This window comes from Macaca mulatta, chromosome 9 (genome assembly GCF_049350105.2).
Source record: "Macaca mulatta isolate MMU2019108-1 chromosome 9, T2T-MMU8v2.0, whole genome shotgun sequence".
NCBI classification, from domain to species: domain Eukaryota; kingdom Metazoa; phylum Chordata; class Mammalia; order Primates; family Cercopithecidae; genus Macaca; species Macaca mulatta.
The window spans coordinates 75,185,549-75,204,719 of record NC_133414.1 but is presented as its reverse complement, the minus strand read 5'-3'; the positions used below and the strand labels follow the sequence as shown (position 1 = coordinate 75,204,719).

The 19,171-nt window shown below is 38.0% G+C and overlaps 1 protein-coding gene and 1 pseudogene across 6 annotated transcripts in view; one reads left to right on the top strand and one right to left on the bottom strand.

Annotated features, from left to right (window-relative positions):
- Positions 1-19,171, top strand: part of ADK (adenosine kinase) — a 564,565-nt gene that overhangs the window by 268,686 nt on the left and 276,708 nt on the right.
- LOC107000150 (ras-related protein Rab-5C pseudogene) lies at positions 6,122-6,717 on the bottom strand (annotated as a pseudogene).

Here is a 19,171-nt window from a genome sequence, read left to right as displayed (position 1 = left end):
TTTTAAGGCTTAGTTTTCCTTTATAGATATTCCCTAATTTCATTTTTATTTCAGTCTGTCAGGGTTGTGATTGTGATGTTTTAAGGTAAACTGTAGTGTTTTCACATCCTCAGATGAACTGATTTGGGAAAATACTTTGTAGGAAGTTTTTTTGTATAGTATGTAGACACATTGGTAAAAATCAGTATGTCCACTGGCTTGTTAGTTTCACAGATGCTTCCATAATTCTTAGTGTACTCTTGGGTATATTAAATTATCATATCCTGACAGCAATCCTGAAACATGCCAGTCTTATAAAGCCTTATTTCTGAGAACTAAAGCAAGGCATCAGCGAACCATATCTGACATGCCATGTTAATTTCCATAACTATCATTTCTGGGAGGTGGTAGGATTTCTAAGGCATGGAGAATCTCAGTAAATCTACTTAAAAAAAAAAAAAAAAGCAAAATATCTATTTTATTCTTGGGTTTCCAATCACGAGACCTGACTGCTTCAGTCCCACTTAAATAATTTCAAAAATAGTCATAAGCATATTTTTCTCTTATAGATTGTTAAATATTTACTCACGTGCACAATATATCAGAACATTTTGAATTCTGTATTCTTAGTGTTGGGTGTTCATGTTGTGAATGAAAACCTCATTCTGTTACTTCATAGCATATTTATATATACAAATAATTTTTGCCTTAAGTAGGAAAGAAACAGCTGAAAGATACATAGGCTATTTTGCTTTTTAAAATTTTAGCAAACTATTCTTTGAATCTTCTGTGTGTTTGGGACTGTTTGTAGAGGAAAATTTCATCAAGCAACATTTTGGAAACATTGGTGTTTTGTACTCTTTCCCAAATAAGCTTAAACTTGTACTCCCCAAAATAAAATGTTTCTTTGTATATTGTTACCTGCAAGTTATTGATAATGGAAGGAACACTTTTTCAATCCTTAGTCCCCTTTCCCCCAACACAGCTTTTAGATTGTAGATAAACTTCCCAGCTCAGTAATTAACTGAGCTCAGTCATTGCACCCTGTATCATGTGATTTTTTTTCCAGTGGAATACATTATTAGAGCACTTACACAGCCAGTCTAGCTGCAGCAGCCCAGGCGGCAACAGCAGTGCCATTTTTCACAAAGAAAATGTTGAACAGGAGCCAAATGTTTGGTGGCAGTCTGTTGCTAGGAAATCAAGGTCCTGAGGCGATTAATGACAAAGCAAGCAATAACAAGAAGGCAGAATTACAGATTTAAAAGAGAAAAAAGTGGTTGGTGTTATAATTACCCAAAGAAATCCGCACTCATTAAATTGGCTGTTTTTATGATTGACTTTAATTGGAGGTTAGCTCAGATATTTAGCTCCTTTCCCACCCCTTTAAACACACACAGGCACATAATCTGTAGAACTGCAGACTTGTTTTTCTAAGCATTGAGAGGAGCTTGCCCTGTAATTTGATCCCCACTGACAGATGCATTTTCTATGCTGCCATTTTGAATTAACCTATTGTAGAACAATTTTCTTCAGCCCTGTTGAATAAAACATCCAGTCTGATTACCTCCGATGGATTTGATAGAGTAAAAGAATGTACTTCTCATTGAAGTAGATTGTTTGCATGGACTCTACTGATTTTGAACTCTGCCAGTAAGCACAATTGTTTGTAATAAATTTTCAAAGAAATTTGTGAGGAAAAGGTAATGAGAGTCACCCTTTTATAGTTTAATGTTTGGACACCTCCATCAAAATAATATAATTCTTATAAGACAGTGTTATTTTTCCAGTAAGCTTTTCACGTGGTTTTAGAAAAACATTCTGAATCTTCATTTAGACTGTTCATATATTTAGGAATAGAGTCTTGTATTTACACACTCTAAAATGACCATTCTTCCTCCCCAACAACAGTATTTTAGTGCAAGACTCAATATGCAAAGCACTCTGTTGCAAAAATATTTTTGGTATGTACAATATTTAAAGTGATTTTAAGATTGGCCTATTTCAATCTTTGAAGTATTTTTCCCCCCAAAAAAATCCCTTATTTAAATTTTTTAGGGTGTGATAAAGCATGTTACTAGAAAAGCATCAATTGGTCTTTCAGGTACAATACCAGAGGAACCATCACAGTGTATTTACCTTTCTCAAAAGCTTTAAAAATGAAGTTACATGATGCCTCTGCTCTCCAGATTTCTAATCAAACCCTGGAACAAAAGAGCCAAGCACATTCTATCTGACAATGCACACACTGCTAATCAGATGCCAATGCCAAGCTGTCTGCTTTGTTAAATACTTAGCTTCCTAGAGGCAGGAAGACAGCTGCTATAAGTATGATGAAATTTTGTAGTTCAATCTATTTTTGCTACCCTTGGGCTACCAAGATACTGTTAATTTAGACCACCCCAATTGGTACACTTTAGGGAGTTTTTTAAAGAGTTTGTAATTAAAATGATAAAACATCGTTATTACATTGAAGACCTTCTGTAAGTTTTACATTTGGCAGATACCTACTGAGATAACCCCAGCATGTAATTTACAATGATGTAATGGTTGTAATTGCATTTTAGAAAAAGAGAGAACTATAGGAGCCAAGTGCTTCCATTAGAAGAGTTTTTAAATCTGCTTCTGTTTCATTTAAATCTACTTCTATCCCCAAATTACTTACCTATAATTGACTATAGCAGCTATAAACCTTAAGATGCTATCTGAATATTTTTTAAAAGTTATCACCCTAGACACTGCCACCAGGGGAAGGAAGCTAAAATCTTAAAGTTCTTAACTGATGATGATACTGCCAGTAGGTAGATTATATTGCTTAGCCCTACATAGTTAACTACTTACCCCCAGATAATACTGCCTTTTGGGACATGATTCTCAAAACCTGTAGTATGTGAAACCTGTAGACTTAGCACACTATTAATTGTAAATAAAATGGAAACTTTTGTACTCTGGTGATTGGGGTCGGGAAGGGGAAAGAGGCAGTACAAATAAGCTACCTGGACATTTTTATTGTTTTTTTCTTATCTGTTAGTCTACATGAAGAGCTGTCCTTGAAAGTGAGTGCTTTAGATCTATGAAACTGGGCAGCTGTCATACCACATCTATTAAGACCTAATAATCACATAATTAATATAGCAAATGAATAGACTGTAAGGTAGGTTTTTTTTTTTTTTTGTTACTATACTGTGGTTTTGTTTTTAATAAATAGTTTTGGCTTTATTTTAAACAATTAAAAATTCAAAACATTTTTATGATCAAAGCTTATAAGTTCTATCCTTGGAAAAAATATTTTATAAATACAGAAAATAGTTGCTTAGGATTGGAATCCAACTCTGTTGACCATGAACAACTTCAAAGTTGATCTCATAATCTTGCATGTTGTGGAATAATACCACGAAAAAGTTAATTAAAGAATTTAGATGTTTGTTCTCCTGTCTAGAACTCAATAACTTTTAAGTAGTAACTCTCCCTACAGTTTAACTGTTAAGCAGTTTAACTCTTCTGACAGTTTTAGGTTTTATTCTGTGAAGACTCATGATTTTTAATTTTTGCATCCTAATTTTTCAGTTGTTTCAGGTATTGAAATTACAAATGATGGAAAAGAAAAGTGGTTGACTACAAAGGGGATACAAAAGGCAAGTTTTAGGGTGATGTACTGTTCCGTATGGTACTATGGTGGTGGATATGTGATTCTATGCATTTGTTAAAGCCCAAAGAACTGTAAATCACAAAGGGTTAATTTTAATGTATGCAGGTCTTTTAAATGTTAGGGATTTCAGGATGGAATGCAAGCTGTAACAAATGAATCTACTTGTATCACAAATGTATGGCATAACTTCACTGAGTAGGTGGGGGGAAAAGGAGCTGACCTCAGTAACTTTGGAAAATGGTATTTTGACTGGACAATGTAAAGCTAATGACTAAGGAACACTATAGAAACACTATATTCTAGTTGGTAAATTTGTTTCTCATAACGATATGGGTTAACAGTTCTGAACCCCTTTACATGTATCCTGGGGTTGAACAAATAAGTAAATGGATGATGAATGGTGGAAGCTAGATTTCTCACTATCAGGAAGGGATGTTATAGATAAATAAACAAGAGGGGAGAGCCAGAATGAAACCTGTGGTACTGAATTAGAGTTGGAGATATAAGTATTTACCCATGTTTAGCTTAATATATGTAGATGGATAGATGCAGAAATAATTATAGATACATGTGTATATGTGGATTAGTATACATGCATATGTTTCCTAGCTGTGTTCACTGAGAAGGCCTAGAAGCAGTGATATCCCAGTAGCCACAAACACATCCAACGCTCACATCCCGGTTTGTAAATCCTATTCTCCAATAAAAGGATCCGGGACTCCTTTTAAATATGACTGATTCTGGGGCTGGTGATGGGAAAATACAACATAAGCATGGAATATCTTGCAGTGCCAGAAGGCAAGAGATTTCTTAAAAATAATAAAGATTAAGCATGCCAAAAGGGACACATGAGCCAACGTGAAAGAACTCCCAATGGCCATAGCTGGAATAATTAGAGCAACAAAATAAAACATGTAGCATTGGATTAAGGATAAATTATTAAATAAATATACATGAGTTCACGGTGTTATGTATAAATTGCATAAATAAATAAATGGAGGAGAACAGATAAATCTCCCTGACAGAAGAATTCCAAATAACATATTGCCCCCTCCAGAAGGTGGATCCTACTTCCCTTCTCCTTGAGAGTATGAGCTGGATTGAGTGAGTCAGATCCAAAAATTGAGTTGGAAGACAGCGAAATACTGACTTGACTGTTTCCATAGGAGAAAGCTGGTAAACAGTTATGTTAACTAAGTGATTAAGGTTAACATCACAAATGGGAAGTCATGTTGGTGTGAAAAGGTGGAAACTTCATCTCTCTGATATTCTTTCCCTAAACCTGTAGCCTCAATCTAATCATTAGGAAAACATCAGACAAATCCCAGCTGATGGACATTCTACCACACAAGTTGAGCGTTCCTGAAAACTGTCAAGGTTGTGAACAACGAAGAAAGACTATAAACATCTCACTGACAAGAAGAGACTACAGAGTCATGACAACTAAATGTTACATGGTTTCCTGGATCAGGTCCAGAATAGAAATAGGATATTAGTGTAAAAACTGGTGAAATCTAAATAAAGTCTTAACTTTAGTCAATGATCCACCAACATTGGTTTCTTGGTTTGGACAAATGTGCCACAGTAATGTAAGACGCTAAGATAGTGACATTAGAACAAATTGAATGAGGGGTACACAGGAAGTCTGTATATTATACTTGTAATTTTTCTGTATATCTAAATTCCCAAATTAAAAAAAAAATTATTTGAGGTCGATCAATGGGCTGACTATATTGACAAGATACTGATAGTTTACGTGTTGAAAAAAAACATCCAATATAAGATAGAGAAAAAGTCAGTTCCATCCCTTCCTACTCCCCCTTTACCTGCCTACTTCCCAATACTCATCATTGTGATTTGGTCAGAACAGGGCTTAGTGCCAGAGGTCAGGATGACTGAGGGTGGAGGAGTTGTGGGCAGTGGGTTCATGGCTGTCACAATAATGCTGTGGCAATTCTGTGGTTTCCCAGCTGGGAGTTAGGAGTTGGGGAGGGCTGCAGCCTGATGACAGCCAGCTGAAGGAAGAGCTGCTTCTCTCTTCCCTAGCTACTCCATCACCTGAACCCAGGACCACGCCAAATAAGGTATGGATGAGGATGCTTTTGTTGAGTCTATTCTGCAAGAGGCAAAGAAAGGGTAGTTGCTCCAACCCCACCTTCCTCATATACAAGGGTGAGGGGAACAGGAGCATGTGGCTGCTACTAGCAAAGGAAAAGTAGGAGAGCAATAGAAAGGGGAGGAAGTGGGAAGAGCAGAAAATCAATATTATTTAAAAAGTGATCTAAGACTTAAAATTGAATTAGTATTTGTACAGAAAGGTGCAGGTAGAATAACTCACTGTGGCCCATGATCAAAATTATGTGGAGAAATCATGGTGGGCCCCTTCCCCTGTCCCCAGTGGTGGCCCCAGTTGCTGAGTGCGATTGGTTAGAATGGATTCCAGTCTAGTCGTTCAGGCAGAGAAAGTAGTTGCAGTGGGCAGGCAAGAGAGGCTCAGTTGCTGCAGCAGTGGCTCTTGCTTGCTGGGTGGTTCTCCTGGAGGTTTCAGCCTGGAGCACCAGATGCATTCTGGGGCTTAATTTTAGGAATCTTCTTAGCTATCACCATGAAAATTTCATTTACATTCATTGCAGTCTTTGCTGATGTCTCCACAGTCAACTGTTGTCGTCTGCATAGTCCTGTGCTTCCTGGAATTCCAGGGCTTTCTTGCTGGCCAGGTCTGCCTTGTTACCCACAAGTACAGTGACGATGCTGGTGCTGGCGTGCCTTTCTAGCTCCTTCACCTGTTTCTTGGCTGGTGCAAATGTATCTTTTTTGGTGATTTCATAGTACAGGGGGGCCGGGCTACCATACTGTTCCTGTCCAGCGCTGCCCCAGGTCTCAAACTTCACTATTGTGTTGTCTAAGCAGACAGTCTGTGTAAGGAACGCTGCTCTGATTATGCTGTCCTGGTACTCTTGAAATTGTCCCTTGACAAAGTGGAGAACAAGGCTGGATTTGGCCACCACAGACTCATTGTTCCCAGTGGCTGGTCCACTAGGTTGTGTGCTGTGCCTCGCCCGACCCGCCACTACCCATCCAGTTGTCATGGTACCAGAGAGCATGGGGACGGGAGCCATTGCTATGCAAAGAGGCACTTAGTTGGGGAGGGTGTCTCCAAGACGACTCAAGGGCAGTAGCATTACTTGGGGCTAGGGCTCAAACAGGCTCCACTTCTCTCCCCCGACCCCCAGCGATATCTCCAAATAAAAATTTTACTTAAACGCAAAGACCATGTATGTACTTAAACACCTATCTAAAGAAATAAAATATGGCTGGGCATGGTAGCTCATGCCTATAATCCCAGCACTTTGGGAGGCCGAGGCAGGTGGATCACCTGAGGTCGGGAGTTCATGACCAGCCTGACCAACATGGAGAAATCCTGCCTCTACTAAAAATATAAAGTTAGCCGGGCATGGCAGCACATGCCTGTACTCCCAGCTGCTTGGGAGGCTAAGGCAAGAGAATTGCTTGAACCCAGGAGGCGGAGGTTGCGGTGAGCCGAGATCCCTGCCACTGCACTCCAACCTGGGCAACAAGAGCAAAACTCTGTCTCAAAAAAAATTTAAAAATTAAAAAAATAATTCCCCTGCCTCTCTCCAGTTACCCCCCAGAGGGTAACTATTATCCTACATTTTATGGTTATGATTCCCATGCTTTTCTTTATAGCTTAACCATATGTGTATCACTAACTGTTCTATCATATCTCATAACCTCTTACATAGTTTCCCTTTTTTGTCATGTTTGCTATGTTCTGGATAATTTCTTCAGATCTATCTTCTGATATTGCTAATTGTGTCTTCAGCAGTGTCTCATATTCTGTTTTACCTGACATTGAATTTTATATAATAATCATTACTTCCATTTTCATTTCTTCCCCTGAAATCAGTTTACTTTATCATTTTGATAAACTCACTTCATTCTCATGTATACAATCCTCTTATTTATTTAAATAAATTAAACTTATTTTCTATTTTGTGCCTAGCCTAATATTTAAAGCTTATGCAGTTCTGATTTTTCTGTCTCTGTTTCCTCTGGCTGTTACTCAAACTGCCTTATTTTCCTGTGTGTTAGCTTGTATTCGTTATTTGTGGTGATCTCTGAGACTGAGATTAAGATATGTTTCCAAAGAGAGTATTTACATTTGAATCTGCCAAAAGCCGGGGATACTGTCAACCTGGGAACACATTCAAATAACTGTTGGGCTTAAAGTTTTGTGGGCTGCATAGGTAACATGAGTTCCAGATCCATAAACCTTCATGAGGGTGGGCTTGTGGTTAAATTTTCAAAAAAGATGTATTTACCTCCACCTAGCATCAAGTTTGAAAGAGGTTAATTTCCTTGCTTATTCTTTCTATAGGGTAGACATCATTCTATTCAGCTCTTACACTAAACATGTGTGTAGCTCTTTAGGATCCCAACTTTATGTGGAGAGTCTAATTAGACTTCCTATCTTTAATATACCCTAGAATTTATCCCCTAAACCTTGGGTTCAGTAGTGTCCTGGTAAATATTTTAAAACTGGCTCTCCAGGGCAAAAAAAAAAAAAATCCTAATTTCTCACATTTTTCTATTTCACACTATGACTGATTTCACGATACCAACCTGAAGTCATTGAACGTGGAGTTGGGAAAAGATATGTACAGTTAGCTTTCTCGAGCCGGCTCCAGTGTATCACTGCCAGTTCTGTACATGGCTGTGAAAACTGAAGCTCAATGCACAGGGCTTGGCATATCCCTCAGAATGAAAGACATCTAAGTGTTTGCCTATCCCCCTGGATTTCCATTTTTACTTTGTTTTAACCTTTTGAGTATTCTGTGTCAACTCAGCAATATACTTCAAAAAAAGATTCTTTTGTTTTCTTTTTATTTTAACCCAGCATTTGTTGTTATTTTTAGCAAAAGGCCTGTGTTAGGGTACCTGTTTAGTCAGAAATAGAAGTCTCTGTTCTTGTTTGTAAATATAATGTATTATTTTTATTTTTGGGGAAATATAGAAAGAAATAGATGTCTCTGTTCTTGTTTGTAAATTTAATGTATTTTTCTTTTTTGAGAAATAGAGAAAGGTACAGAGAATGTTAAAATTATCCATAATCCTGGCCGGGCGCGGTGGCTCAAGCCTGTAATCCCAGCACTTTGGGAGGCCGAGACGGGCGGATCACGAGGTCAGGAGATCAAGACCATCCTGGCTAACACAATGAAACCCCGTCTCTACTAAAAATACAAAAAAAAAATTAGCCGGGCGAGGTGGCGGCGCCTGTAGTCCCAGCTACTCGGGAGGCTGAGGCAGGAGAATGGCGTGAACCCGGGAGGCGGAGCTTGCAGTGAGCTGAGATCCGGCCAATGCACTCCAGCCTGGGTGACAGAGCAAGACTCCGTCTCAAAAAAAAAAAAAAATAAAATAAAATAAAATAAAATTATCCATAATCCTATCATATATGTTCATTTTATGTGCATGTATGTCTCCATACTTTTTTATATAATTTGCATTATATCTATTTCATAATATGATTTTTGTTAATACATAATGAATGTTTGCTCATGCCGTTAACTATTCCTTTAAAACAGCCCCCATTATGTATGAGAGTAAACATAAAATGCTGCACACATAGGGATTAGTATAATTCAGAAATTCAGTCTGTATTGCATTTGGAAATAATTTTGTCAAAGTTATTCATGCCGCATTATTAATAATTGCAAAATATCAGAAACCATATAAATGACCCATTCTAGAAGATTGGTTGAATATAATCTGGAACATACAATAGACTACTATGTTGATAAAAGATATCTGTTTTTATAACTATATGGAGTAATTTCCAGGAAATATCACATGAAACAAAAAGCAGAAACAAATACTCATAGTGCTACTTGTCATACAAGAAAAAGGGAGAATTAAAGAATGTGTATGTTCAGGAAGGATAAAGCAGAAAACAATAAAATTAGTTACAAGAGGTAGAAGGGAAAGTGAAGTGGAAGGGATGTGGGAGGGAGTGAGACTTGGATATTGGGGTATACTTTCTTGGCATAGTTTCAACTTTTGAAAGCATGTTAATGTCCAACATATTCAAACAGTTAAATAAAAATGATATCACTGGGACAGGGACCTAAAATTATTAACAAACAAACAAACAAATGAACTTAATTCATTTTTGTTTGTTTGTTTGTTTGTTTTTGAGACGGAGTCTCGCTGTGTCACCCAGGCTGGAGTGCAGTGGCCGGATCTCAGCTCACTGCAAGCTCCGCCTCCCGGGTTCACGCCATTCTCCTGCCTCAGCCTCCCGAGTACCTGGGACTACATTAGCTGGGACTACAGGCGCCCGCCACCTCGCCCAGCTGGTTTTTTGTATTTTTTAATAGAGACGGGGTTTCACCGTGTTAGTCAGGATGGTCTTGATCTCCTGACCTCATGATCCGCCCGTCTCGGCCTCCCAGAGTGCTGGGATTACAGGCTTGAGCCACCGCGCCCGGCCCTTAATTCGTTTTTGTTTTTTTTTTTCATTTTTTCTATTTATTTATTTTATTTTATTTTTTATTATACTTTAAGTTCTGGGATGCATGGGCAGAACGCACAGGTTTGTTACATAGGTATACATGTGCCATGGTGGTTTGCTGCACCCATCAACCCATCATCTGCATTAGGTATTTCACCTAATGCTATCCCTCCCCTAGCCCCCCAACCCTCAACAGGCCCCTGTGTATTATGTTCCCTTCCCTGTATCCTTGTGTTCTCATTGATAAACTTAATTTTATTTTATTTATTTATTTTTTTATTATACTTTAAGTTCTAGGGTACATGTGCATAACGTGCAGGTTTGTTACATATGTATACTTGTGCCATGTTGGTGTGCTGCGCCCAACAGCTCATCAGCACCCATCAACTCGTCATTTACATCAGGTATAACTCCCAATGCCATCCCCCCGCCCCTCCCCGTAATAGGCCCCGGTGTGTGATGTTCCCCTTCCAGAGTCCAAGTGATGTCATTGTTCAATTCCCACCTATGAGTGAGAACATGTGGTGTTTGGTTTTCTGTTCTTGTGATAGTTTGCTGAGAATGATGGTTTCCAGCTGCATCCATGTCCCTACAAAGGACACAAACTCATCCTTTTTTATGGCTGCATAGTATCCCATGGGGTATATGTGCCACATTTTCTTAATCTAGTCTGTCACTGATGGACATTTGGGTTGATTCTAAGTCTTTGCTATTGTGAATAGTGCTGCAATAAACATACGTGTGCATGTGTCTTTATAGCAGTATGATTTATAATCCTTTGGGTATATACCCAGTAATGGGATGGCTGGATCATATGGTATTTCTAGTTCTAGATCCTTGAGGAATTGCCATACTGTTTTCCACAATGGTTGAACCAGTTTACAACCCCACCAACAGTGTACAAGTTTTCCTATTTCTCCACATCCTCTCCAGCACCTGTTGTTTCCTGACTTTAATGATTGCCATTCTAACTGGTGTGAGATGGTATCTCATTGTGGTTTTGATTTGCATTTCTCTGATGGCCAATGATGACGAGCATTTTTTCATGTGTCTGTTGGCTGTATGCATGTCTTCTTTTGAGAAATGTCTGTTCATATCCTTTGCCCACTTTTTGATGGGGTTGTTTGTTTTTTCTCGAAAATTTGTTTGAGTTCTTTGTAGGTTCTGGATATTAGCCCTTTGTCAGATGTGTAGATTGCAAAAATGTTCTCCCATTCTGTAGGTTACCTGTTCACTCTGATGGTGGTTTCTTTTGCTGTGCAGAAGCTCTGTAGTTTAATTAGATCCCATTTGTCAATTTTGGCTTTTGTTGCCGTTGCTTTTGGTGTTTTAGACATGAAGTCCTTGCCCATGCCCATGTCCTGAATGGTATTACCTAGGTTTTCTTCTAGGGTTTTTATGGTTTTAGGTCTAACATTTAAGTCTCTAATTCATCTTGAATTAATTTTTGTATAAGGAGTAAGGAAAGGATCCAGTTTCAGCTTTCTACTTATGACTAGCCAATTTTCCCAGCACCATTTATTAAATAGGGAATCCTTTCCCCATTTCTTTTTTTTTGTTAGGTTTGTCAAAGATCAGATGACTGTAGATGTGTGATATTATTTCTGAGGGCTCTGTTCTGTTCCATTGGTCTATATCCCTGTTTTGGTACCAGTACCATGCTGTTTCGGTTACTGTAGCCTTGTAGTATAGTTTGATGTCAGGTAGCGTGATGCCTCCAGCTTTGTTCTTTTAACTTAGGATTGTCTTGGCAATGCAGGGTCTTTTTTGGTTCCATATGAACTTTAAAGCAGTGTTTTCCAATTCTGTGAAGAAACTTATTGGTAGCTTGATGGGAATGGCATTGAATCTATAAATTACTTTGGGCAGTATGGCCATTTTCACGATATTGATTCTTCCTATCCATGAGCATGGTATGTTCTTCCATTTGTTTGTGTCATCTTTTATTTCACTGAGCAGTGGTTTGTAGTTCTCCTTGAAGAGGTCCTTTACATCCCTTGTAAGTTGGATTCCTAGGTATTTTATTCTCTTTGAAGCAATTGTGAATGGAAGTTCATTCATGATTTGGCTCTCTGTTTGTCTGTTACTGGTGTATAAGAATGCTTGTGATTTTTGCACATTAATTTTGTATCCTGAGACTTTGCTGAAGTTGCTTATCAGCTTAAGGAGATTTTGGGCTGAGGTGATGGGGTTTTCTAAATATACAATCATGTCATCTGCAAACAGGGACATGAAAATGTAAAAGAACAGAAATTATAACAAACTGTCTCAGACCACAGTGCAATCAAACTAGAACTCAGGACTAAGAAAATCAATCAAACCACTCAACTACATGGAAACTGAACAACCTCCTCCTGAATGACTGCTGGGTACATAACGAAATGAAGGCAGAAATAAAGATGTTCTTTGAAACCAATGAGAACAAAGATACAACATACCAGAATCTCTGGGACACACTTAAAGCAGTGTGTAGAGAGAAATTTATAGCACTAAATGCTGAGAAGAGAAAGCTGGAAAGATCTAAAATTGACACCCTAACATCACAATTAAAAGAACTAGAGAAGCAAGAGCAAACACATTCAAAAGCTAGCAGAAGGCAAGAAATTACTAAGATCGGAGCAGAACCGAAGGAGATAGAGACACAAAAAACCTCCAAAAAATCAATGAATCCAGGAGTTGGTTTTTTGAAGATCAACAAAATTGATAGACCGCTAGCAAGACTAATAAAGAAGAAAAGAGAGAAGAACCAAATAGATGCAATAAAAATTGATAAAGGGGATATCACCACCGACCCCACAGAAACACAAACTACCATCAGAGAATACTATAAACACCTCCACGCAAATAAACTAGAAAACCTAGAAGAAATGGATAATTTCCTGGACACTTACACTCTCCCAAGACTAAACCAGGAAGAAGTTAAATCCCTGAATAGACCAATAGCAGGCTCTGAAATTGAGGCAATAATTAATAGCCTACTAACCAAAAAAAGTCCAGGACCAGACGGATTCACAGCCGAATTCTACCAGAGGTATAAGGAGAAGCTGCTACCATTCCTTCTGAAACTGTTCCAATCAATAGAAAAAGAGGGAATCCTCCCTAACTCATTTTACGAGGCCAACATCATCCTGATACCAAAGCCTGGCAGAGACACAACAAAAAAAGAGAATTTTAGACCAATATCCCTGACGAACATCGATACAAAAGTCCTCAATAAAATACTGGCAAACTGAATCCAGCAGCACATCAAAAAGCTTATCCACCAAGATCAGGTTGGCTTCATCCCTGGGATGCAAGGCTGGTTCAATATACACAAATCAATGAACGTAATCCAGCATATAAACAGAACCAAAGACAAAAACCACATGATTATCTCAATAAATGCAGAAAAGGCCTTTGACAAAATTCAACAGCCCTTCATGCTAAAAACTCTCAATAAATTCGGTATTGATGGAACGTATCTCAAAATCATAAGAGCTATTTATGACAAACCCACAGCCAATATCATACTGAATGGGCAAAAACTGGAAGCATTCCCTTTGAAAACTGGCAGAAGACAGGGCTACCCTCTCTCACCACTCCTATTCAGCATGGTGTTGGAAGTTCTGGCTAGGGCAATCAGGCAAGAGAAAGAAATAAAGGGTATTCAGTTAGGAAAAGAAGAAGTCAAATTGTCCCTGTTTGCAGATGATAAACTTAATTTTAAAGTAAAATAAATACTATGTCCATACCAAGGGGGGATAAAGGGGAAAGAAATGAAGGAAGAAGGGAGGACTAATTTATGCACACCAGATTCAACTATATGTCCTTAGCTTGGGGTGGCTGGGAGAGAAATGAAGAATTGCAAACACATCCTGAACTCAGTTTTATAGGTTTATTTTAATGATAGGGCAAACTAAATCAGAGACGACTTTGAACTAATGAGTGAGCCTGGGTTCTCACTATGGAAGAAGGGACAAACATATAGACAGGAGGAAGACAGGTAAGAACTCTGTGTAGATGAATTGCATTGGAGGTGCCTGTGTAAATATGGACATTTCTGTGTAGATATGTATCTGTTGATGTGTGTGCATGTATTTTTATATATGTGTATGTATATATATGTGTGTGTGTGAAGAGACATTCATATATTTCTTGGCTCTGTTGCTGAAAGAGCAAAGGATCAATGTCACAAAAGTAGTAGTGACGCACCTAGCGTTATTTCCCACCGTTAGTTTCCTAAGGCTGCTATAACAAATTACCACAAACTTAAGAGAAATTTATTCTTTCATAGTTCAGGAGGCCAGAGCTCCAAACTGAAGGTGTTTGCAGGGTTGGTTCCTTCTTGGGGAGGCAGAGGGAGAATCTGTCCATGCCTCTCTCCTAGCTTCTGGTGGTTGTGCTTAATCCTTGGAACTTACTGGTTTGTGACAGTATAACTTCAATTCCTGCCTTCATTGCCATATGACATTCACCCTATGTTTATCTGTCCAAATTTTACTCTTTTTATCAGAGTAATCCACTCATTAGGGCCCACTAATTCACTGACCTTAGCTTAACTTCCAAAGACCCTGTTTCTAAATAAGCTCACATTCACAGGGTTAGTACCTAATTATGACCTTTTGAGGAGCACAGTTCAGTCCCTAATGCCTACTAAAACCAAAGGTCTTCACTCAAATGGCTGGCTTCTCTCCAGGGCAGAGTAGGTACAAGATGAACCTAGAACATGTTGTAATGCCAAAAAGTAAGGAAATGCTAAAAAGTAAGATGAGTTGTTTGTTAAGTATACAGAATCTAGCTTGAAGAGTTCCCCACTGGTCAAATCTAGGATAATTTGAGCATCAAATAATTAAATACAGTAACGAATTATAGGCTGTTGGAAATAAAGGACTTTATAAGACCATTCCAATCACTGATGGGTGGATGGATAGAAAATGAAGATATTTTGCTTACAGTGGCATGTCCAAAGTTGACCAGCAAATGTGGAGGTTGTGCTAGAGTTGGGAAAAAATGAAACAAGAAAACCTCATTTTGCAATCATCATGTTAAAGATTAGATCAGGCAAAAATCATAAATTGTTGTAACATCTAAGAGGACAGACATGTTGATGAAGAACAGAATATTTACATGATCTTGAAATGTTGTACGGGAGAAGAGAAAAGCAGCCACAATGCAGTGGAGAAATAAGACAACACGTTGACAGGGCAATCACAATTATCACCTCCAGTGAGAGTCTCATGAACATTGTTTGCCTCCTTATGGGTTTATCTGTCCCTGAGAAGTACACAGCATCATCTATGCAGTTTCTGGCCCAGAATGTATCTCAACTCAATCACAAGAGAATATTATGCATACATACAGAAAAAGAAAGAATACAACTGAACATAGATGATAAATAAAATGAGGTAAAAATGTGACAACAGATGAAAATGGATAAAGGTATTTTCTGTGTTTTTATTTTTGGAACTTTTTGTACATTGAAATGATTGCCAATGGAAAAGTTTAGATAAATTGTCCTAAAGTTGCAGAGAACTTGGGGGGAAAATGTCTTAAAGTAGACTAATAGTGGAGAGTCATAAAAGACACTTAGCAAATCTTCTTAGTTGAATATTATTCAAACTATTCAGTTAGGAAACTGATTTTGTGCTAATTATGAAATGCATTATTGCATTGACTTTATGTCTCTTACAACATTAAATTATGTTCCCTAGAATCAATTTGAGATTCAACACATGATAGTAGTTTAATATAGTGATGTTATAACTTGCAACAAACTATCCCAATTTTAAGAATTAATTCTGAGCAATTTTTGTATGCATGAAAAAGATGGTTAGAATTATTTGCAGACACTTGCATATTCTTTAGTCAAGTGGTCTTATTATCATAATTCATATCTGTCATGGGAGTAGGGAAGGAAGAGATTTTAAAAATATCTACCAGTTCTTTCAATCAAGTTCAGTATAATTTTAATAGACTTTGAGCTAAGAAAGTTTTCATGACCAGAAGAGGAGCAGGAACTGTCTAATATAGAAAATTTTATGGTATGCCATAATCAGTTATACAAATATAAAAAGAAAAAATGTTTGACTAGTGATACTCTCAAACTTGGATATCCAGAAGAGTGATTCTATCAGTACACTAAAAGTAAATTCATCTGTCAGGAGCTTTCATGTTTTCATTCAACAAATATTTATCCAGTGCCTATTATACTGTTATACTGTCGGTTGGGAGCATATGTTAAAATGGACAATATAGCAGACACTATTCTCTAAAATTATTAACAATAGTAGGTAATACTCATATGATACTTACTCCGGGGCCACATACCATTCTAAGATCTTTACATATAGTAATTCCTTTACCTCAAACAACCTTATTAGATTGGTACTATTATTACCTCTATTTTATTGATGAAGAAATAGAGGCACAGAGGTGTTAACTTTCTCCAGGTTTCACAGCTAATAAGTAGCAGACCCACGATTTTGAATCCATCAGACTGGCTTGGGTCTAAGCTTTTTTTAATTTTTTTTTTTTTAAATTTTGAGATAATTTGTAGGTTCACATGCAATAGTAATATAATACAGAGAGAGCTCATGTACTTTTTACTCAGTTTCCCTTGAGGTAACTCCTTGTAAAACTATAGAACCATATCATAACCATCATATTGATACTGATATAGTCAAGGCTCCGAATATATCTGTCACCACAATGATCCTTCATGTTGCCCACCCACTTCCCTCTGTTCACTTATTGAAATACATCTTGGTTATTTCCAGTTTGGAGCTATTACAGATAAAGCTGCTGTGAATATTTGCACATAAGTTTTTGTATGAACACCAATTTTTGACTGGGCGCAATGGCTCGCACCTGTAATCCCACCACTTTAGGAGGCCGAAATGGGAGAATTGCTTGAGGCCAGGAGTTCAGGACCAGCCTGGTCAACACAGCAAGACCCCATCTCATTTTATAAAAATAAAAAATTATTTTTTAAGAGGAACATCAATTTTCATTTCTTTAGGCTGCCTCTAAGCTTTTAATTCTTACATTCTACCACCTCTCATTATATAGTAGGGAATAAATAGTAGAGAACGACTTGATGGTTAAGTTGACATTTAGAAGAAGCCTGAAGGAAGTGAAGAAAACAGCCATACAGCTGTTTGGGGAAAGCACATTTCAAGCAGAGGGGACAAGCACAGAGGCCTTGGGAAGGGAATATGCCTGGAGTGTTTGAGACAGAGCAAGGCGGGTGGAAGGAGATGAATTCTACAAGGCAGCTATGAGCCAAGGTCTCTAAGATGTGGCTGCTATATAGAAAATAGATGGTGGTTGGGCAAGAGTTGAATCACAGGGAACTATTAAGAGGCTGTCCATGTGAGAGATGATGGTAGCTTAGATTTATGGTGGAAGTGTTAAAGATGGTTCAGATTCTAGATATATTTTGAAGAAGAGCTCACAAAAATTTTTCTGATGGCCTGACAGTTGGATATGAGAAAAGGAAAGGAGGCAAGAATGATTCCGTTTACCAGTTTCCAAGAGAATGATTACAGAAACCAATAGATTGCCTTATTTATTTGTAGTAGGAAATATAGTTATCACATGGGCCCAAATGTTTGTCTTTGCTTAATCCACATATCTCTTCCTTTAGGCAAACTTGCATTGGAATGTAATGGCGACTGCAGAATCAGGATAAGGGGACTTGAATGAATCAGTCTTTAAATGTGTCTGAGGCCGGGCATAGTAGCTCACGCCTGTAATCCCAACACTTTGGGAGGCTGAGGTGGGCGGATCACTTGAGGTCAGGGGTTTGAGACCAGTGTGGCCAACATGGTGAAATCCCATTTCCACTAAAAATATGAAAATTAGCCAAGTGTGGTGGCTGGCACCTGCAATCCCAGTTGCTCAGGAGGCTGAGGCACTATAATTGCTTGAACCCAGGAGGCGGAGGTTGCAGTGAGCCTAGATTGTGCCACTGCACTCCAGCCTGGGCAACAGAGCAAGACTGTGTCTCAATTAATCAATCAATCAATAAGATATATTTATCTCCTTAGTAGGGACCTGAAAAAATTAAAGTCCATAGACAAAAGGCTTCCTGAGCTCTTCTTTAATAACTAGTGTTGGCCGGACACAGTGGCTCATGCTTATAATTCCAGCACTTGAGGAGGCCAAGGCGGGAGGATCCCTGAGGCCAAGAATTTAAGACCAGCCTGGTTAACATAACAAGTCCCTGTCTCTACCAAAATAACAATAATAATAATATTTAGACATGGTGGCTTGTGCCTGAGGTCCCAGCTACTCGAGAGGCTGAGCTGGGAGGATCCCTTGAGCCCAGGAGGTCAAGCCTACTGTGATCCATGGTTGCACCACTGCACTCCAGCCTGAGCAACAGAATTTTTATTTTTATTTAAAATAAAAAAAATAGTAGCACTAACATTTGCTTTTGTTTCTCTTTCTTAATGCACCAACACTACCCTAACCCCCAACATAATCCTTTTGTAGATTTGTTAATATATTCAGACAGGCCATATTCCATATCTGATCCTACTTAGTGGTTTGATGGTTGGCTAAAAGGCAGTATTAATATCTGTTATTTCCATGTTATTGAGGGATATCTCACATTGATCATCCTTGTAATGGCAATAGAGATAAATGATTGTAGTATTTTTTTGTTGTTGAGATAAATTTAGCACTGCTGTTAGTATTATTGAAACTTAGTTTAGGAATGTATCATTTATCTGTAATCATTTATTGCCGAAGTGAACCCTTCTTTAAATTTTCCTCTTTCAAATATTGATGTAATTCTTTCTTTCTTCATCAGTTCCATGAATACAATTCAGTTTTCTTCATGACACAAGATCATCATCTATAATATCTGTTAGTTATAGGACTATTCTGGGAGTCTCTTCTAGTGTATACATTTATTTGCTTTTAAGTTACTCAAATTGTTATGTATTTTGAGTACTTATATATACATTTTAATAATTTTACCAGCTCTGGAGCTGGTAGTGTGTCATCTTCAAACAACCTCCCTTTTA